Raw genomic sequence first — 20,773 nt, 5'->3', positions numbered from 1 at the left:
TCATTTCATCTTCGACACCAGGGGATCTCTGTGGGTTGGGGGTCCCCAACACTTTTTGTCCTTTAGATGAACAGATTATTCTCAAGACTTAAAAAAGAAAAAAACCCAAATGGAGTCACTTTCCCTAAGCACCACCAAGACTTATTACCTAACATCATAGGAGTTCTAGCCTCTACCAGGATAGAATTTTTAACTAATTAGTCTGGAGTTTTCTGGTCAGCACTAACAAGGTAATCTGCCTGATAATATCCTTGCCTTCCCCTAAGGGAAGGGGACTTGGCCTAAAAGAATCCAGTCTTACACTTAACTGGCAGGGGAGATATCATGATCACAAAAGTGGTTTTCCCAGGGTGAGGCTTGTCCATTGCACTCCAGATGTGCTGACCCCTGCGATTTCCCAAATGTGGGAAACCCGACTGCATAATTTGTGGTAGTGGGGGATGGTGTTCGCACTTTCCCCTGTAAGAAAAGAAAAGAAAAGAAAAACAAGCCAGTCTTTTAACTTTCTTGTCCCAACCTCTTTCTGCCTATAAATACCTTCCATTTCGTACAGCTTCTTTGAGTGCCTTCTAGTTGCTAGATTGGATGATGAGTAACTTAATAAAACCAATTGGATCTTCAACTTTATCTATTTCAATTTTGTTTGTTTGTTTTTTAAGTATTTTACTTATGTTTAGAGGGAGGGGATGGGAGGAAGAGAGGAAGAGAAACATCTATTTGTTGCCTCTCTCACACTCCCAACTGGGGACCTGGCCCACAGTCCAGGCATATGCCCTGACTGGGAATTAAACCAGTGACCTTTGGGTTTGCGGGTCAGCACTCAATGCACTGCTTTACACCAGCCAGGGCTAAATTTTGTTCTTTTTAACAAGATTTACATCTTAAACTGGGTTTGGGGATTTATTGCCCGCCGCCCCCCCACCCCCCCGCCATGGAATTTCTCTTCTCTATTCAATCAGAGATGTGATCAGATCTATCACACCCAGCCATATTGTTACTGCATGTCCTGTTTGTAGAAAGCAGTCACTCTCATCTAAATGGCCTCCTGTTATTGAAGCTTGGTTCTTCTTACCGAGGCAGTAAAGAATTACAGATCGGCAGCGAGACAAAAGTGGATGAATAAGAATTTTATTAGTACATCCTCAAGGGAGAGAACAGGCTTGCCAAGACTGGTGAGAAGGGCCTGAGTCTCCTGATTCTGCTGCCTTAAGTACACGTGTGATTAATTGTTTTTAGCACAGGGGAGGGTTTCTATATTGATTGACAAATACTTTGGTCATATAACTTTAGTCTCTTCTGCACATGCCCTTTTCCATACTTCTCCTTGACTGCTCACACAGGGGGTAAAATAGCAATAAAATTTTGCCAACAAGGGCAGTTAACTGAAACTATTTCAACTACTTGCCTTGGGTCAACAAGGGCAGTGGCTCCCTTTCTCATACCTCCTGCCCTGCTCATTTCTAAATGCTGCCTAACATTTTCTTCTCTGAGAAATGCTCACAATAAAACACCAGGACACAGGACTTCAGCAGCAAAGTGAGGCGTTTGTTTATTCACGGGTCTGCAGAGCTGGGCACAGCCAGCCAAAGGCATGCACACATGCAGTAGACAAAGCAAATTGGTTTTATCAAACACGATTAGCTTCTCCACCATTCTCCTTCTCCCCTGTTTCTCCATTACTGGTTAATCCAGGTTCACAATCTAACATGATTAACTACTTAACTCAGGGTGTAATTAACTAAGAGTAATCTAGTTATAGGTCTATCTCCAACTTATTTGCAAAGTTACCTAGCTACTTCTTCCCATTTCTCTGTGTTTGGTGATGACAATCTTCCTCCTTTTGATCCCAGAGATATGTGTGAAGAGTGACGGAATGTCATTTCCTGACCCCTTTTCTATGATTCATCTGATAATTGTCTCCTACTGGTTTGAGAATCAGTCAGTGGCTTCTTTGTCTCTTACACTTCTTAAGCAATAGGAACTCAAATCTTTGAGGACTACTGGTGCAATGACCACTCTGTCTGCTTTCTTTTGGGGAGGGGTGTCTTAGTAATTTTGGGTTCCCATGCTTGTTAGCTGTCAGTCAGGAGAGGTGAAGGGAGGTGTCCATCCAACAGTCTGCAATAGGTGATCAAGGACTGTAGTCCCAGAGGCTGATATTCTTTTGTAATGATCATTTGTAATTTTATGGCTTCTATTCTAAAGAAATGAATTTAGTTAATAGGCTAATTATTATTGGTCAAAACATTTGCAGCATTAGGATGATTAGAAAGGGAGCTGCAAAAGGGAGGAGTAAAGCCATGAGCCATGACTTTGAATTCCTAAATGAGGTTGAAGTTATAATTTTTTTTAAATCTTTTTCTTTTTTGTTCTTTATTTCAAAGTTATAATTTTGGATGCTGATTCACGGATACTTTGAATGTTCTGTTGTACTTGTCCTGATGTGTTGACATCGAAACAACACTTCCCAGACAAGAGTTCACGGAGAAGATTGGGTATATGCATTTCAAAAATGTAGAAAAAAAAATTAAGCTTCTCCTAGAAGAACTTTGGTTTCATAAAGCCAATTATCTATAAGACTTTTTAAGATGAATAGAGGAGGTTTTGGAAAGGTAAAAGGATTTGGTGGGCTTTAATGTTCTGAAGGCACACCTTTGACCCTGTAAAGATTTCATTTGTAAAACAAAGTCAGTTATTTTTAATTATCTCAGCAGTTGGATCTCTACTCAAGTGTTTGTAAAGGGCTTGGGCAGGAACCCTGTTATCCCATAGGTCTGGATCAATTTGACATTCCCATGAAGGGGTAAGTGTATCTGGTGATCTCTAACCTGTATGAGTAACATTTGAAGTGGGGACCTCAATGTAGGACTGCCCCCTATAATTATTCTAGTTCCTAGTAATTGAAGGAGGACTCCTCTGAGTAGAGGGGTTAGGCACTCTTGGAATACAAGGAGAATGAGTGAAGTAATACCCATCCCAGAGGCAACCCAAAGAAAGGGTGAGGTTTCTGGTTGTAGGTTTCCCAGCTACTCCTAGGATACTGCAGGATTGTGAGGGGAGGGGTCCAGAGAAGGAAGTAGGACAAAGTAGGTAGCCTCAGTATCTGATAAGAAAGTTGCTGTTCTACCTGCCATATCCACGTGTACCCTAGGCTCCAGTCCAGTGGTGGCAACCTCTTGAGGCGGGGTCAGCTGTAATGGGAAACTGCAGTCCTGTGCCACCATCTGCAAGGGAGCTGCAGACTTGAGTCCAAGAGTCCTCCAACTTAGGGGACAGAGCTGCCCAGTGGCCTGCTTTCTTGTACTTATAGCATGGTGCCTAAGGTGGCTTGTTATGATTTGGACACTCCTTAGCCCTGTGCCCTGCCTTCAGACACACATGACACTTAGTGTCCTTTAGGGTGGATCAGGAGGGCCAGTGGAGTGTGGCTGTGATTGTCTCACAAGGGCTATAACAGGGGTCCCCAAAAGTCCCCACAGCCCATGGTTTTGGGAATGGAGGAAGGGAACAGTGCAGCCTTTAATGTAGTTTGTGGGTAGTTAGTTTCTTAGTTATGCAAATGGCTATGGCCACCCCACAGTGTCAAAGAGATAGGAAGGGCTTTGACCATAGAATGGTGATGAAGAAGCTTACGGGGCCTGCACAAGGTTCCTGTGGGCGCTCACAACTGGTTACCCCACCCACTGCTTCACAGGCCACAGTTAGGATTTAAAGGAAGAGTGGCAGCCATTTGGGGGTGGAACCATGAACTTTTGTAAGGAAAGGAAAGGAGCAAGGCAGAACAAAAGGTGGCAGCCATTTGGTGCGTGGGGCCACATGGTTTGAAAGAGGGCAGAAGGGTAGACCCACCAGACCCACACCATGAGGTCTGGTGTGTAGGAAGAGAGCCATTACGTAGCAGCGAGGCAGCTTTGTAGGAGAGCTGGTCCGCCATGAAAGGGAACCATGCAGCCTGGGCTAGTAAGAAAGCCGGCACGCTGTTGCTTTGATTGTGCCAGCTCCAGCTGACTCCGAAGCCACCGAGGACTCCACCTTCCACACTTGGACTCTATCTGGACTCTTGGAATTTGGGACAGGCAGACAGGACTCTTAGGACTTGTGACTTTCCAGGACTTCACCATGTTTTCTGGACTCTTATACAGGAACTGATGACATCGTACCCCTGATCCTGAAGGGGACAGTTGACAGATAAGGAATGGGGAATTTCTGGGCAGGTGTTTTTGGCTTCTAGCCTTTTGGAGACAAGGGAAGTGCTGCGTCTTCGGGGAAGAACAGTGCTCTGAGCAGGAGTGCCCCCAGGCCACCCCTCCACCAGGTTGGAATATTGTAAATAAAGACCTGTTTTCCTCAACACTAGTTGTTGAATCTTACACCAAGGCACCACATGATTGCACCCCCTTTTGCTCGGTAACAGAGTGGCTAGACTTTGGGCATGCCTAGTCTTCTTTTTCTCCTTCTGAGCCCTGGCCTCCCTCTCCTGGTTCCGGTTGTAAAAGACTGCCTTGGCCATAGTTAACATTTTGTCCAAGGAAACTCCAGGCTCCTGATTGAGGTTTTATAACTTTCTCCTAATATCAGAGGCTGATTGAGTTAAAAATTTGTCTTTTCATATCACCTGGACCTTATATGATTCTAGATCTAGGTTGGTGTGTTTGATAAGTGCCTCCTTTTGCCTTTCTAGAAATGTGAATTTTCATCTAGATCCTAACAGCAGAGACCTTGGAATAGTTAAGGGCCTTTCCACAGCCAGTCTTAAGTCCTGCTTTAATGCAATTTAGGAAATGATTCCTTTCTCACTTCTGGGAAGAGCTATAGTCCCATTCAGGATCCACTAGTGTGACTGCTGTTTCTCCTGTGGGGTTGCTATCTGATAAATGTAAGTTGTTATCAAATTTTCTGGCCTCTGTTATTACTTTGTCCTGGTCAATAGCTGATAGGGTCTGTCCCAAGATAACCATAAGGTCCTTCCAAGTAAACTCACAGGCCAAGGCAAGGTGTTGGAAAGTGTCTATATATTTATCTGGGTTGTCAGAGTAGTTTCCTAAGTCAATTTTAATTTGCCTAAGCTCAACAGGAGAAAAGGTTTGTGAATTAACTGAGGGCCAAACTCTCCCATGGTTTCTACTAGAGGTATCTTAGGTGTAGAGGAAGTGGGGGCCATTGGTTGGGCTGGGGGCCTCGGATATGGGATCAGTAAAGTAGATGGCAGGAGAGTTTTTCCTAAGGTCCTACAGCTGGAGTAGGCTCTGAAGGGGTCTGGGAATTAGAAGAAAAGGAATCAGGTGAAATAGCAGTGGGAATAAGCTTATACTTATAATGTAAATCTCCACAATGCCTTAGATCAGCAGTTCTCAAACTGGGTCGTGACCCTTTTGGGGGTCGAATGACCCTTTCACAGGGATCGCCTAAGACCATTGGAAAACACATATATAATTACATATTGTTTTTGTGATTAATCACTATGTTTTAATTATGTCCAATTTGTAACAATGAAAATACATCCTGCATATCAGATATTTACATTATGATTCATAACAGTAGCAAAATTACAGTTATGAAGTAGCAACAAAAATAATTTTATGGTTGGGGTCACCACAACATGAGGAACTGTATTAAAGGGTTGTGGCATTAGGAAGGTTGAGAACCATTGCCTTAGATGAAAGAATGCCTGCACATACGGGATTTGGGGCCAATTACCAAGACATTTACACAAAAGACAAAGCTGTAAGATTGTACTGTAATTTAAGGTCCCATTTAGTGGCCAAACTCCCCACCCCCTAGCTGATATTGAGGCCAAGCAATGTTACAGAAAAATATAAGTCAACTTTTCTTCAGGGTTTGGGGATCAGACTGAGGCCAGTTGGAAAGTGTATAGCCTAGAGGCATGCCAGCAGGAATGGATTCTTGGCTTCCCATCTGGAAGTGAGAGATACTGTGAGCTTAGAGAGCCCAGCGTCCTGGGGTCTAAACCTGAGGTTTTCAGAGTCCTGAAACCTGGGGGTCTGGGACTCGGCATCCCAAGACCCTGGGATCCAAAAAGGACATCTCTGTTGTGGAGAGAGTGGAAGCAGAGAGAGTCTGCTTCTTCCCTCCCCTGGGCGTTGCTGACCAATCATAGGAAGAGTCTAGGTAGTTTCTGCATTATTCTGGGACCCAAAAAAACCTCGAACAGGGGTGGGAGCCAAAGAGGCTCAACCAAGGAATGAGGAGGAAATTATACAGGGCTGAAGGGGAAAATAAGAAGAATGGAGCACTGCAGAGCCAAGGTAGGAGCATGGAAAAGCTGAAAACTTCATTCCCATTGAATTTGGCTTGCTCGCTGGATGGATTTTATGAGCTGGATTTCTGCTGAAAGCTGTAATGCTGGGACCAAGTAAGTCCTTAACCACTTGTCCCAATAAGATTGTAGGCCTAAACTGAACTGACTAATCCATAACGATGACTCTCAGAATGGGAAAATACTCTCCAGGGACAACAGTCTGGACGATGTTGTGGGTCCTTGAGCCTTAAATAAAGGAGTTGTCTCAACCTGGCTGGTGTGGCAGAGTGGCAAACCAAAAGGTCGCCATTTCAATTCCCAGTCAGAGCACATGCCTGGGTTGCAGGCCAGGTCCCCAGTTGAGCGTCTGCAAGAGGCAACCACACATTGATGTTTCTCTCCCTCTCTTTCTTCCTCACTTGCCCTCTCTCTAAAAATAAATAAATAAATACATATTTTTTAAAATTAAAAAACAAAAAACAAAACTGAGATGTCTGAGGAGGAAGAGTATCCCTGTCTTAGAAAAGAACCAAAGGGACAGGTTACAAACCCAAATTAGTCCCCTCTGCCTCTCCAAGACACACAAAGGACAGGTTTGTGCCAACTTCTCTGCCCTTTCAAGATAACTTAGGGAATGGATCTTATTCAAAAAAGTGCACAGGCCCCTGAGGAAGTACATACGAAAAGTCCCTTTTTCCCACTTAATGTGAACACAACAGGGCCGGGTCTAATCTGAAACAGGAGTGAAATGCAGGGCTTGGAACAGGCGGGTAGAGACTCTAATCTAAGAACCTTGGGTTCAATGTGGTGGACTAACTTTAAGCAGGGCCATAACTGGCCAGAGTATCAGGAGCTTACTGATCACCTCTGGACAATGGCAGTGTAAGCAATGTTCAGAGAGGCAAGAGAGGGGAAGGATAGGGTCACCATTGGCAGCATAACAGCTAGTGAAGATGCATAGCCCAAAGGAGCATGGTCTTCATTTGGCAAGAGAGCAGACGCAACAGTTGCCCTGCAGCAGGCTAAGTAGGTAGAGGGTAGAGGTGTAAATAGAGTGGCCAAAAGGAAGCAGGAGAAGCTAGATCTAAAAGGTCCGATGAGTAAGGCTGATTGAACGAGAAGGCATGGTTAGAAGAAAAGAGCTTAGAAAGCCCGGAATTTTCCACTGAAGGTTAAAATCCTGCCTCCTCCTCTCAAGAGTTAAACCTAAGCAGGGGAAGCTCTATGGGGGTGGGAGTCTGATTGCTCCTATAATGTTCTTTGTTGCCCAGACATTTGCTTGCAGCTGGCGGGGACCTAGTGTCTCTTCCCAGGTCTATGACCAGCTTATCCTTTCACAGGAGTCTTCAAGCGGCAAGCATCCTTGTGGCTTTTACATGCTTAACCAATGCCAGCAGGGTATGGCAATTCCTCAAGAGGAAGAGAACAAGAAACCATCAGCAAAGCCAATAACTACAGGAAGTTGACATGCAAACTGTCATAGCCAAGGATACAACCATGAAAAGGGCCCTATCCAGCAATCCACATCATGGCACCGAAAGATGTTACTGGAGCTGGATTTTCTTGCTGACAGAGTAAAGAATTACAGGTCAATGAGATGAAAGTGGATGAGTAAAAGTTTTATTAGTATGTCCTCAAGGGAGAGAACAGGCTTGCTGACAGTGGTGAGAAGGGCCCGAGTCTCATGAACCTGCTGCCTTAAGTACATGCATGGTTATTGTATTAGCACAGGGTAGGGGGTCTATATTGATTGACAAATAGTTTGGTCATATAACTTTAGTCTCTTCTGCACATGCCCTTTCCATACTTCTCCTTGACTGCCCACACTGGGTTAAAATAGCAATGAAAATTTTGCTAACAAGGGCAGTTAACTGAAACTATTTCAACTATTTGTCTTGGGTCAACTAGGGCAGTGGCCTCCTTCCCCCTTCCTCCCGCAGCTCATTTCTAAGTGCTGCCTAACACTCCCTCCTTATGGTCTCCACACTGATCCTCCCTGCCCCCCCCAGATATATACCTGTCATGTGGGTCTATTTCTCATAAAATTTGCTCCCAGAACAAGACTGAGAAAAGTGTGTAGTATATTCCCCTTCCTGCTTCTTAAACCACAGCCCACCCCCAGAACTGTGAGAACACCGCACCAGTTCTGGGGTTCATCTGCTTCACCACATCCAGGTCTGATAACTTTGTAATTTCTTAAGACTTAAAGCCCCACTATAAGTTTGTAACCAAATGCAGGTCCTGCTGCCTGCAGTTTCAAAAGCTAATACCCAAGAGGCAGGTGCTGATGTAAAGGAAGGAGGTTAATTCAGATACTGGCTACCTGGAACATGGGGCACTGTGGCCTCAAAGCCTGTCTCCCCCTCTCAGTGGAGGCAGAGGTTTTTATAAGGAGCGAGAGGGGAACAGAACAAAGAGTTCAAGGGTGGAGTTTGTAAAGTTCTCTATGTGCAGACAAGCACAGTCCATTCTGATAAGGCAAGTGACGGTCATCCTGGTTTAGTCATCCTGGCTTCACATCATACTGGCTCCATGGCTGAAGGTCAGCAAATTTCTCAGAACTGGAATGCCTGAAGGTTGGTATCTATCTTTTGAAGTTAGTTTTCAGGATTCTTATACAAACATGCTGTTTATCCACAAGCTCCATACTTGTATTAGTCAGTCAGCACTTATAGAAATAAGGTCAAAAGAATGGCGGGGTGGGATACAATTCCCCACTATTATAACAGGAAGAAAAATAAAGAACTTCACTTTTAAAAAATTGTTTCATTGTTAACACTATTACAGATTTAAAGACACCCCCTCCTTGTTTTTTTTAAAGATAGAAGATGATGGAAGGTGTGATGACCAAGGTGTGGGAAAAGCTACCAAAAATGCTACTTAGTTCTTGGGGAATTTTCACTTTGGAGGAGAGACTGGTGATAATTCACGTAGAAGGCAGGGAGGCAGATTAAAAAGTGCTCTCAGTTCAAACATACCTGATTCTTGGCGATGCATTCCTTCCTGGCTATCAGATATGGGAGCAGGGATGTGGGTGAGGGGGCTGACCTCTGAGTCAGGTCACAGGGCTTGGCTGGCTTTTGCCTTGTTCTGATGTGAATTATTCAAGGACACAGCCAAAACAGGTAGCTCCAATAATTTGAGGAGTGGGTGGAATGAATTGACCAGCTAGTAGTTTGCTTAGTAATGCTGAGTCAAGGGGGTTACTAAAGATGACCTGAAACGTTTCCTTACAAAGATGACCAAGTCACACAGGGACCGATGTTTTTATCTAGGTAAGCGTTACAGACAAGACACATTTGACAAAAACACAGAAATGATTTTATTCAGAAACTGAATACTACCTGAACAACAAAATTCCCCAGTTCTAGAATCCTGTTGGGCTGAACTGGGTTGCCTGCAAACCTGGAGGCACTTGGTCAAGGATTGCTCACTCCTCAAGATTGAGCTGGGCACCAAGTCCAGAGTCCATGTGTCCAGGTGGCTGCTCAGCTCAGAAGAGGAATATATTCAAAGGGTATGATATTGTGATTTTATATAATATTTTACATAATATTTAAAATTATATACAAATATATATTTGGTCTTAGTCCCATTTCTGGCTCACAGCTCCCAAACCCTTGGTATTCCTTAAGTGCTAAGAATAATAAAAGTGTCTTTTGTTATGTGAACTAGGTGGCTTTTGGAAGCATGAAATAATGGAGGCTGATTACCAGGAGAAACAACCAAGCATGTGAATAGAGGGTTGGGCTTCTGTGTCTCCCAGCTCCTGGGAGGAGCTGGAGCTTAAATCAATTGCCAATGGCCAATGACTTAACCAGTCATGGCCATAATGAAGCCTCCATAAAAACCCAAAGGAGGTGGTTTGGGGAGCTTTTGGGTTGGCGAGCACATGGAGATGCACAGAGAGTGCACACCTGGAGAAGCTCTGTGCATTTTCTCCATACCTTATGCTATGCAGCTCTTCCACTTGGCTGACCCTTTTACAATAAACCAGTGATGTAGTAACATGTTTTCTGAGTTCTATGAGCCATTCTGGTCAATTAACCATGCCCAAGACTTTACATTGTAGCAACTTCTGATTTATAGCCAGTTAGTCAGAAGTACAGGTAACAAGTTGGATTTGTGATTGGCATCCTGAGTTAGAGAGGGTGGTGGGAACTTCTGATCTATAGCTAGTTTATTAGAAGCACAGCTAAGAGCCTGGGTTTGCAGCTAGTGACTGAAGTATGTGTGTAGGGGGGTGTCGGGGTAGGTAAGGGCAGGGAATAGACAATCTTGTAGGACTAAATCCTTAACCTGTGGAATCTAATGCTGTCTGCAGGTAGTGTGAAAATTGAGCTACATACTCAGACACCAGCAGGGTGTCCTGCTTGTGGGTGTGCGGAACCCTCCCTCCCCTATGTTGGAATTGGGTCTGGGAACCTAATTCACAGGGGAAAGCAGTACATTCATCCCCACATAAATATGTGCAGACTGGACAACACAGTGTCTGCAGAGGAAGCACTGAGTCACTTTTAGCATTGGTCATCTGTCAGCAACTCTGTTGGAACCTTGTACTCACCCTGGGCCACATACCTTCATCAGTTTCTATCCTCCTTCTTTTTGCCCAGAATAACTAGCAATAAGAAGAGAAGCAAAACTTTTAATGTAGGATTGAGTAAATGGGATTTTATTTTTATATAATATTTTAAATATTATATAAAATGACTATAATCCCTGTGAACTTTTAAATCTTCCCATCAGGAGGAAATGGTAAATTATACCACCCTCACTTTAAAATAATATGTCAAATAATTCCCACACTAGTAGCTACCTGTCTTAGTCTGTCCAGGCTGCTATAGAAGAACACCACAGACTGAATGGTTTATAGACAACAGAAATTTATTTCTCACAGTTCTAAAAGCTGGAAGCTCAAGATCAAGGTGCCTGCAGATTTACTGTCTGCCAAGACCTCACTTTCTGGTTCAGACACAGCAGTCTTCTCATTGTGTCCTCACATGGCTGGAGGGTCCAGGCAGTTCTCTGGGGTCTCTTCTATAAGGGCACTAATCCCATTCATGAGGGTTCCTCTCCCATGACCTAATCATCTCTCAAAGGCCACAGCTTGTAATGTGTTCGCAAATTCATAGGTTTCAACATATGAATTTGGGGAAGACACAAGCATTCGGCCTATAGCACCTACCTTAGAAGAAGAATCTTATATGGATTGATTAATTAACTGAGATAGTTACTATCTTATGTTCCTTCTCAGTTGTCTAAGAACAGAAATATTTCCTTCACCAAACCATTGACATAGGTCTCCAAGAAAATCAAATAGAAAGAAACTATTATCCTAGCATTATCCTAACATTGTGGTAACAATCCTCTTGCTTTTCTTTACTATTTTCCCACAGTACAGTAGTCCCACCTCCCCCCTTATCTACAGTTTTACTTTCCATAGTTTCAGTTACCTGTGGTCAACAGAGGTCTGACAACATTAAGTGGAAAATTCCAGAAATAAACAATTCATAAGACTTAAACTACATATCATTCTGAGTAACATGATGAAATCTCACACCATCCAGCTCCATCCAGCCTGGGAAGTCAATCATCCCTTCGTCAAGCATCTCCATACTGTGTTGGCATAGTCGTAGTTTCTGGCATCCACTGGGGGTCTTGGCACACGTTCCCTGCAGATAAGAGGGGACTGCTGTATACAAATAATACAGTAGAGTTTTGCATTATATTATACTTTATGTATAATGCAATGTATACTTTATGTATGTATGCGCCCCTGGCTGGTTTGGCTCAGTGGATTGAGCGTCGGCCTGCGAGCTAAGTGTCGCTGGTTCGATCTTCCAGTCAGGGCACATCAGAGAAGGAAAACTCTGACTCCAAAAAACCTCCGCTGCCTTGCGGCATACCTCTTCAGGGGAAAGGCTAAGGGAGTAAACCCCGACAGAAAATCCGGAGCCGGAGTCCCTAAGGCGGTTTGACGTTGTAGTCAACACCGGCAACTCCTGCGGCGCACCTGAAGCCAAGCTGTATTGACTCCGTCTTTCCCTTGGACCCTTCAGCTGCGAAGAGGGGGGTGCGGGGGTCTGCTGCATGGGCAACAGCAGACCCTCCATATCACCCTGCCCAGGCTCTGTAGCTTCAGCTTCACTGGAGAGGACACTCCAGCGTCATCGCAAGATGTCGATTCAACACGGGAGGAGACAGATACCGTGTCACTCCCGAGTCGGACTGCACAGCCATTCTCGGCGGTGCAGATAGACTTTTAAGAAGCTACACCATCGTCTCTTGAGACGGACGGCTGCCGACGACGATATCCTAATTTTTTGGATTTTTTTTTTTTTTTGCTTCCTTATATTCTAAATCATTGATTTGATTCTCAGCTTTATCCACTCTACTGTTGTTTCTCTGTAAATTGTTTTTTATTTCAATTAGTGTATCCTTCGTTTCTGACTGGATCAAAGAGGTCCTCATTAAGTTCCCTGAGCATCCTTATAATCAGTGTTTTCAATTCTACGTCTGATATATTGCTTATCTCCATTTAATTTAGCTCTTTTTCTGGAGTTTTGATCAGTTCTTTCATTTCGACCATGTTTCTTTGTATTAGGTAGAGCTGCTTTACTCTGTGTCATGGTTGTAGTGTGGCCTAATATAGTAGGTGCCCTGTAAGGTCCAATGGCACAGCCTCCCCTATTGCCCTTGAGCTGCGTACTCAAGGTGCACACTTAATGTGAACTGAGTACACCTCCTCTTGTAGTTGAGACTTGGTTGCTGTTGGCAGGTCAATGGGAAGGATTTATCCAGGCCAGTCAGCTGCAAAGATTGGCTGTGACCACTTACCACCAAACTCTGCCCTTCATGGAAAATCAGCTGTGCAGGGCGGGGTGGTGGTGCTCCGATGTGGTCTGTAGCTGTCCACTGGGTCTGCTGGCCCGGGGGTTTCTGGGTGGTGCAGTCCAAGGTCAACCTCCACTTGTGTTTTGCCTGGGGCCACCCTGCCTGAGCTATAAAGCAATCTGAGATGGCTCATACTTGTGTTGGGCTTGGAGATTTCTAGGCAAAACCAGGCTATGAATCTAGACTAGCTGCTGCTAGTGCTGGGTCTGGGGCTCACTGAGGCCAGCTGTTGCTTGTTTGAGAGGATTTAGGAATTTGTGAAGCAAGAGCCAAGACCAGTCATTCATTTGGAAAAACAGTTTGGGTGGACCCATAAGTTAGGTGGGGTGTAGTCTCTGGGGATCTCCAAGGTGGGTCAAATAGTGTTAGCCAGGTTGATGCAGCCTCAGATATGGCACCAGCTTTCCAGCTTTGCTGTGGGGGTCTTTTAGAAAGGGACAATGGCCTCTGATCACCTTGATGCCAGACACTTCAGTTTCTCCCTGTATACCACGGGTGCTTTTCAAGCTGCTACCCCAGTGCTGGGGCTCAGAGGGAGTAAGTTTAAGTCTGTGTGTGGGTTCTTTAAGAGGAACTGCTTGGGATTCCAGTAGTTTCTTCCACTGACTCAATTTCTGCTGGTTTTTGCAGCCAGAAGTTGTGGGGACTTATCTTCCTGGCACTGGAACCCTGGGCTGGGTGTCTGGTGTGGGTCTGGGACTTCTAGCTCCAGAGATATACCTGCCTAATTTGTATCCACTATACGTGAGTGTGGGACCAGCCCATTCTGTATCTGTGTCCCTCCTACCTGTTTCAATGGATGTGTTTTTTTTAGTTCCATAGTTGTCAGACTTACTTTCAACTCGATTTCTGATGGTTCTGAGTGACAGCTGTTTGATATTTTAGTTGCAATTTTTATGTGATTGTGCAAAGAGGAAAGCCAGGTCTGCCTATGCTGCCATCTTGATTGGATGTCCCTAAACAGCTTTTTTAAAGGAAATCATGTCACATGCTATAACATGGATACACACTGAGGATATTATGCTAAATCAAATGAGCCGGTCACAAAAGGGTAAATACTGTATGATTTTAATCATATAAAGTATATAAAGTAGCCAAAATCATAGAAAAAGAAAGAATAAAAGAGCTAGGGAAAGAAGGAAGGGGAAATTAGTATTTAGTGGGATTAGAGTTTCAGTTTTGCAAGATGAATACTTCTAACGATCTGTTGCACAACAATGCAAAGATACTTAACACTATTGACCTGTATAGTTGAAGATGGTTAAGATAGCAAATTTAATATTATGGGTTTTTCCCTGGCTGGTGTGGCTCAGTCGATTGAGTGCCCACCTGCAAACTGAAAGGTCTCCAGTTTAGGGCACATGCCTGGGTTGAAGGCCAGGTCCCCAGTTGGGGATGCACAAGAGGCAACCGATCAATATTTCTTTGGCACATTGATATTTATCTCCCTCTCTTTCTTCTTCCCCTCCCCTCTCTCTAAAAAGTAAATAAATAAAATCTGTGTTATTATGTTTTGTTTTGTTTTTAACCACAATTAAAAAGTACCTATTCCATAGAATTCTTGTGAGAATAAAAAAACTGAATGAGAAAACCTGGCTGGTGAAATTCTTCACACATAACAGGTGCTCAAAATGTCATCCCACATGGTCCCAACCCTTATCTCTGAGCAGCATCATTTCCAGAGCTTTGTAACAGGTATCCATGCCATCAACTCCTCTGCTTCCCAAACTCTTCCACACATCACTGTAATGAAATGTCGTTTCCATTCCACCACCTGTCCGATGGTGTCATTTACTGCCTAATGAACTCTACAGGCTGTATAACTCTTCTAGTGCTCAGTTACATAATTTCAGGGGTTCCTGAGGATTCAGTGAGATAGTATATGTAAAGTGTTTGGAATCTTTATGGACTATTGGTGGGAATGTAAATGAAAGAACTATTATGGGAAACAGTATGGAGGTACACAGTAAATGCTGACCAAATGGTCATTATCATCACTCTAGTGGTTTTGCAGATTAAATCATAGCTTCTTCACCTGGAGAAGACAATCTATAAATGGTGTCATCTTACTTCATGTAACCTAGCTAGACGCACACTGTCGGTTGCCTACTCAATGCCATTTTCTCTTTTCCCCCTGAGAGAACCCCAAGTTAATCCAAGTACACATGCATCTCTGGGTGGTGAGCATGTGCTTCGGGAAAAGTGGCCCCCTTCATCCCACGGGATTAATCCTTATCATTTCTGGGCCAGCAACTGCAGTGCAATGCAATTCCCATGGAGATCTGAAGGGAGACTTCTGAAGAGACATATTACTGACTGATAAAAAGAAAAGCAGGAGAAAGAAAAGGCCTTTTTTCCTACCTCTGAATACTGTCATGAGAATGAGATGCAGGAGAGAATACTATAAACAACCAAGTCCTTGATGAAGACCTTGGACTGATGTATTAACCATCCAGAGTGGTTCTACCTTTAAAATTCTTCTGTGTGAGAAAATACATTTGTCTTGTTCAGGGCTCATATTCAGCAGGTACACCCTGGACCATACATGTGGGTTGCTAGCATATTGAAATACTCCTGTCCTGCTCTGTTAATAGCTGCTGTTCAGAGTCCCCTGAGTGACTCTATCATCCCAGTCTCTCGTTCCTGCCCTGGAATTTGCTAAGACTTTCCCATATCCCTCCACAATGGGTAAATGCTGGTCATAGCAGAGGCCTCCAAAACTCTGTCACCGCAACCAGTGTCCATTCTGATTGGCTATAATATTAAAAATTGTGCCAAAACAGTTAGACAATAAAAAAAAAAAAAAATTTGTCCTTACTCTTTAAGCTACATGAATCATAAGCTCTCTGCCACAGCTCAGCTTTTCACCCTCCTATGCCCCAACCTAAATTTACCATCCTGCAGTCTAGGTTCCAGCCCTACCTAACCACTCCAGCCCACACTCCCTGCTCTGCATGTCTATAGCATACATGTTCTGTGCCACACAATTTAGCACCTAAAATGTCTTACATTATTCCTTTATTGTTTTGTGTGTGAGCGTGTGTGTATGTGTGTGTTTCATTTCATCAGAAAATAGTAACATGAAGGGCAGGAGCTGAAATAGAGCCATTGTAGATCCCACAATAGCATATCATCAGGAGGCTTAGAATGATAAATTTCAGGGTGAAAAAGAGTAAATGAACTATATAGTTACTGTTGATTTTAATTTCTTTTCTTTTTTTCTTTTCTTTTCTTTTCTTTTTTTTTGCAGAGGGGTTTTTTTATTTTATTTTTTGGTGGGGGATGTGTGCTGGAAACGAATCTAAGGTATGCAAGTTTGTATTTATTGTAAAAATTTACTCCCAGCTCTTAAACCCTCTTTTGCAACCTCAGATCCAACTCCATGTGGTCAAAGCCTCTACAAAAGCAACATGAAAGATACATAAACCAGAGGCCTAGGAAGGTTCTGGATGGTATTTCATTATGCTATTCGTACTTTCTACTTCAAAAAAGCCCAACATCACAAAACCTAGAGCAGACTTCCAGGCGGCTAAGAGGCTTGTTAGCAGCGGTGTGGCGCATGGAGTGGGGGAGCAGCCCCAAGCAGCCTGGCCACTGCTGTGCTGGGACAGTCAAGCTACCACAGACTGTGGTCCTCAGAGCAAGAGCAGAGTGATGAGCATCGTGTCTTTCTAACTTTCCACCTTCCCCTAGTCTTCTTGTGATTGTGTGTGGCAGAGAACATCTAAAGTCCCTTCAAGAAAGATCCTAACAGGGCATCAAAAAGTGGACCCAATTTCCACACCCAGGGCACAGATTTGATGACAGCCCTGCCCTAAACCGGGGTCAGCAAAATGGACAGAAGCCAGGAGGTGCCTCAAGGCTCCTCCAAGTGCCGGGATGTCCAGACCTTCCGCACCTGCTTTCAGGAGGTGATCTAAGAGCAGCCCTAAGTTCATATAATCAAATCCAAGGCTGCCTGAGCCTCACCCTACGGGGAAATGCAGGCTGTGTGAGGCTGGGTTTCCCCTCCTGTGAGTGTCTACCACCCTGACCACGCACATTCCTAAAAGCATATGTCCAGATGGCTCCTGCGCCACCCCTGCTCCCAGGCACTGGGAGGCTTCCCTCTTGTCCTTCATGGTCTGGAGACTGGATTTCCAGGCATGCGGGTGTGCGCGTGCTACATCAACGTGACTGCAGCTCAGACAGCAGCACAGCCAGCCCCACCCACATCCCACCTCCAACAGCCGCATCCAAAGCTCCCTTAACATGCCTATTCTGATTCTTCTCTCCCTCAGCAGACATGGTTTTGGAAAACAGATTCCTATGTTTGCTGGGATTCTGCTACTGACTGGCACATGATCCCGGGAGGTGGCTGGACTGGAGCGAGCCCAGAGGCCGGGTGGGGCCTCCCTTGGACTTGAAGATAGAAGCAGCTGAAATTTCAAACCCTAAATAGAACAGTTCAGAGATCGTTTATGCACTTGCCTTCTTGTAGGGGCCTGTTCTTTCTTTGTTACAGAATGTTTTCCCATAGATAAGATCTTTGAAGGATTTTTTCTGTTTTCTTTCTTTTATTTTCCCCAGGACTCCCTTGTCTACAGCAAGCCTGCCCCAGTCAGAGCTAGATTTCCATCTCTGTGACACCTCTGGAAACCTTGTGTCCCCAGAGAATCCGCTCTTTGTTCCCCATCCCCAGACTTCAGAGGCAGGAGCACTAGCCCACTCTGGGCTATCCCAGGACTCCCCGAGGTCACAGCTATTTCAGAGAGATGCTGGGAGAGTGATTGCAGCTAATGCCCATCACTGCTCACTGCTTTTTTGGTGAGGACACTTTCTTCCTTGACAGGCACTCGCTAAAAGCAGCAAGCATAAAATTTGTCCTCGTTCATAAACTAGAAAAAAAGCAGGATCCTATTGCAGGATGGGAGGGGAACCTAACCAGAGCTGGGCCTTCCAGCAAAATGAAGAGCTATCGGCTCTCCACTCTCCAGTGCACTGGGTAACTAGATGCTCCTCCATAAGGCCACCATGAACCTGCAACACATAAAACTAAACCAACCAAAAACAGCCAAAAAAGCAAAACAATAAAAAAAAAAAATCCAAAATAAAAGCAACCCATGGCTCTACTTGAGAATCCTAATTACATCCTGGCTTGCATGCCCAGAGGAACTCTGGGGTCCCAAGGTGGAGTGGAGTCGGATGCTCAGCTGATTTCCCAGCCTCAGACTCACAGCCCATGTGGGATGAGCACCCACCCCTTCACCTGATGGGAAAGGCCGGCATCTCCACACAGGTGTTAGTGTGGGTGTGAGCTCTCTGAGCCAGCTCCACCTGAGCCCACGAGCAGCAGCTCAGATCCATGCCCCAAATAGGGAGTGCTTTCCTGACAGGATGGGAAAGCTGCAAGCTAACTCCTCTCACTGTTCTAAGCTAGGGCAGGGCTGGCCCCACATAAAACTGTGAAGTCAGGAAGTTTGGCTTTTGGACATCTCCACCCTCTTCTTTCTACACCTATCTCTCCACCTCTCTTTCTACTTCCCACCACACCCTTTTGGGCATTCCACTGCTCTCTGCCTTGTTAAGTAGGATTTGCTCAGTGGAAATTAGCCATTTACAATTTAGTATGAATTCATCTCCAATTAAAATAACCCCCTTCATATGCTCTTAAAAACATTTTCCAGAAGCAGAGTGGCAAAGGTCATTTTCTTGGTGATCCTTCCTCCTTCTGCAAAGGCTGTCATGGACTTTAAATCACTGGCTCTGGAGGTCTTAGTTTTTAAGTGCCAGGTGACCCCGGCTGTAAAATAAAATGTATTCATTTTGGAAGAGGATAGGAGAGCAATGAAGTGACGCTGCAGGCGAAACTGCATTGGAATTTCCTAGCATTCTGAGAGGAAAGCAACATTAACTGAGAGCTCTCTGTGTCAGGTTTGAACGTCACTGTCATCACATTTGACTTTCATCCCATTCTCATTTCAAACGAAGGAACAAGTTCCAAAGGGTCGGCTTCCCCATGTTCATCCAGCTAGCGAATACTGGAGGTGGAATTGAACTTGCAAGTTCAGTGCTTAGGAATGGAAGACATCTTAGCAATCACCTAGACCAACCTCCTCATTATGAAGATGAGGAGACAAGGGTTTTGTCAAACAACTTTCGCAAGCTCACTGATCCTAACTCATAAACTCAGGAAATTCAGCCAGGCAACAAGTATATGAGCCTCAAGGTTTTTGCTGTAAAAGCAAACATATCTCTTCCTACAAATGGCTTTGCTTTTTTTATTGATAGTATTAAATATAATTTTACTAAATAATCACTTAAAAATTCTTCATACACAGTGTACAAATTATAAATAAAATAAAAGTAATATAAAGTATAAATTAAATATATATATAATAAAATCCAGCTCATCCTGGAGTAAAATTTAGGGTTTCTTAATTCAGATCTGGAACTTTTTAAATTGTAGCATAAGGCCTCCTACTAACACCTGCGTAAATATAAACAAAAATGTAAATAAAATAAGTATACTTTACATACTATGGCAGACTTGGTACATTGTTATAACTAAATGAGAATAGTAACCAATATTATTTTTATAAACATTTGTTGTATGCTAAATGACTTGTCTGCATTATACACATTTAATCCTTTTTGCAATATTATGGATATTATTATCCTATAATTCAGAAACAAAAATTCTGCCACATTATGCTCACTCAGAATAGACTTTAAAATACATTATAATGTCCTGAGGGTGCCAGAGGAAAACCCCAGATTAACATGAAGCATGACTCCTGGACTATCAATATTACTTGATAGTGATTTAAAACTTCCCAAAAAGTTTTTACAGGAATTTATTATAAACTGAAATACAGAATTCACATGGATTTTTTTTTTAAGCTGAAACAAGAAATATGAAAGAAATTTCAAATTTCTTTTGACATGAAATGCCTGGAGGTGGAGGAGTAGGCAGCCTGGGGCCATGTTCTTCTCCTCCAATGAGAGTAACTTTAGTACCAAGATTCGAGGTGCAAGACAAGCTAACACAACACACGGTGGGGCAAAAGTAGGTTTATAGTTGTGCGTATGGAAAATTATACAATAATTAATAAATAATATAAAAATAAAGTCTGTGTTTTGTGTACTCACAACAGTTAACATACTTTTTCCCCACCCCATACTATTGGAAAAAACAAGTATTTAATGTCTCCTTTTATTTATTTATTCATTCTTTTCTCATTGTATTTTTTTCATTACCATTTATTTCCCTTATGTCCCCCTCCCCCTGCAATCACCAAACTGTTGTCCACGTCCATGAGTTCTTTGTCCTTTTTGCTCAACCTTCCACCCCCGCCCCATGGCTGCCATCCTGTTCTCCATCTATGAGTCTGTCTCTATTTTGCTTGTTTGTTCTATTTATTTATTCTTAAGAAGCCCCATTTCCTCTCATTCAATGTGTATATTATGTGTATTTAAACCAGTTGGAATAGCAAGTTTACCTTCAGACAGAAATAATAAATATTCCTGAATATGCAACTTTAAATATATCTTGTAGAAGACTGGGTTATTCAGATTTTAGGGGAAGCCTTTCTCATTTCTTTGTTTGTATGTTGCCTTTTCCTATATACCACATATTCA

At 43.5% G+C, this 20,773-nt stretch overlaps 1 non-coding gene across 1 annotated transcript; it reads left to right on the top strand.

Moving 5' to 3' along the window:
- Positions 1 to 299: 299 nt before the first annotated feature.
- LOC150015486 (U1 spliceosomal RNA) lies at positions 300 to 462 on the top strand. Its single transcript, XR_016510235.1, has one exon. It is a non-coding gene; the product is annotated as a U1 spliceosomal RNA (small nuclear RNA).
- Positions 463 to 20,773: the final 20,311 nt, after the last annotated feature.

Source organism: Furipterus horrens, unplaced genomic scaffold, assembly GCF_987537825.1.
Source record: "Furipterus horrens unplaced genomic scaffold, mFurHor1.1.pri manual_scaffold_3, whole genome shotgun sequence".
Classification (NCBI taxonomy): Eukaryota; Metazoa; Chordata; class Mammalia; order Chiroptera; family Furipteridae; genus Furipterus; species Furipterus horrens.
This window is presented reverse-complemented; position numbering and strand designations above follow the sequence as displayed.